Raw genomic sequence first — 2,129 nt, 5'->3', positions numbered from 1 at the left:
TGAGTTGCTTCTACCTCTTAGCTATTTTGTGACTAATGTTGCTATGAACATGGGTGTACAAATATCAGAGACCCCACTTTCAATTCTTTTGCATATATACCCAGAAGTAGATTGCTAGATCATATGATAATTTTTTTTTTTTCCCTGAAGAACCACCATACTGCTTCCCATAGTGGCTGCACCATTTTACATTACTACCAGCAGTATACAAGTGTTCCAATTTCCCCATGTCCTTGGCAACATCTGTTCTTTTCTGGGTGTTTGTTTGTTTTGGTTCTTTGATAGTAAGCATCCTAATGGGTGTGAGGTTATACGAGTACTTATATACTTCAGTCACAGGGGCAGTTTCAATCAATGTCTAAGAGCAAGGTAGTAATTGCCCCTCAAATGAAACTCTCTAGTCCAAAGTCCCAGTAGTCATTACTGCGGGGCATTCACAGAGTTTGCCATAAGCTCCAGTTTACATTCCACATGGGTCTCTGGTATAGAAAATTCGCCATACCAGCACTCCAGTTTTTATTTTATATTGTGTGGGCTTGGGCAGTCTTATTTGTTGCCATTTAGCATGTCTAACTAATACTGCTTGAAGGGTGGATTTATATGCCTGGAGTTTCACAAAACTAGGTAGGGGAAACTTTGCCAGATGCAATATCCACCCACCTAATACACTCAGGTAAAAGAAATAGAGACCCAGTCACTTCATGTAAACATTCTAGTTTTCACCCAAATCTCTACTTTAATCCTATCAACACTTAACATTTCTGTATTCTCTCGATCTGATTACAGCTCCTGTTAGGGATGCACCAGTGGGTTTTGATACCGCAGTGCACAAGGTTCCCTTGTCTAGGAGTCCCAGAAACTACTCTTCTCCACTCCTGCCCATATGTGAAATTTAATCAGGCACCAAATGTATGATTATATAGATAAACTTATAAACTTAGCTTTTATAGGTTAGCCCTAAATAAAAACATTCAAGGTAAGCATTCAAAGAATAGAAATTGAAGGCAAAACTTCCATGTTAGTAGAGAAAAAAGAAAGGAATAAAGACAAATCATTTGACACAAGAGAATGCAAGAAAATTGGGAAAAAAAGAGTCAAGAAAGGTGTGGGTAACAGCACACAATAAGCTGGCAGAAAGAAATCTGAAAAATATTGAGCTACATAAGTATTAGATAAAACAGAGTAAGATAAAAATGTTATAGATAAGGGGCGCCTGGGTAGCTCAGTGGGTTAAGCCTCTGCCTTCGGCTCAGGTCATGATCTCAGGGTCCTGGGATCGAGCCCCACATCGGGCTCTCTGCTCAGCCCAGAGCCTGCTTCCCCCTCTCTCTCTGCCTGCTGCTCTGCCTACTTGTGATCTCTGTCAAATAAATAAATAAAATCTTTTTTAAAAATGTTATAGATAATGAGGATCATTACATAATAAACACGTTTATCAGAAATACATAGCAGTTCTCAATTTATATATCCAACAATGTAATCTTAAATTACATGAAGCTAAAGTGTGCATAAAGATAGATTGCCAAATCCACAATTATGGGAAATTTAAGAAACCATTCTCAGTGATTGATAATTCTATCAGATATAAATAGGATAAGCTAGATTTAAACTTCTAGGGAAAGAATTCTACCCCAGTATTTAGAGAATATATTTTCCTCTCAAGCATAAATGGAACATTATGTGCACGCACACACACATGCACACACACAGATGCATAGCAGGTCACAAAGCAAATCTCAGTAAACCGAAAGAATGGAGATCATACAAAGCATTTTAAGAAATAACCTCCAAAATCTGTATGTTTGAAAATTTGAAAACATACTTCTTTATAATTTATGAGTCAAGAAAGGAAGAAATGAAAGTGAGACAATGTTAGGACCTGAACAACAGTGAAAACACACCATGTATCATAGCTCAGGACATGGTGTTAACTAGTACATAGAGAATAAGTTTTAAACTTAGATACAGTAATTAGAAGAAACATTTTTAAAAACTCTTAAAGCACTGTCTTACCTAAAAATTTAGAACAAAAAAATACAAACTGTAAATCCAAAGAATGTGGAAAGAAGAAAAGAAAGACAATAGTAGCAAATAAAATCAAGACAGAGTATCAATGAAGAAAAAAGGCT

The sequence above is a fragment of the Enhydra lutris genome, unplaced genomic scaffold (genome assembly GCF_002288905.1).
Source record: "Enhydra lutris kenyoni isolate GAN:26980312 unplaced genomic scaffold, ASM228890v2 scaffoldscaffold68, whole genome shotgun sequence".
Taxonomy (NCBI): domain Eukaryota; kingdom Metazoa; phylum Chordata; class Mammalia; order Carnivora; family Mustelidae; genus Enhydra; species Enhydra lutris.
Note: the sequence above shows the minus strand (reverse complement) of the source record.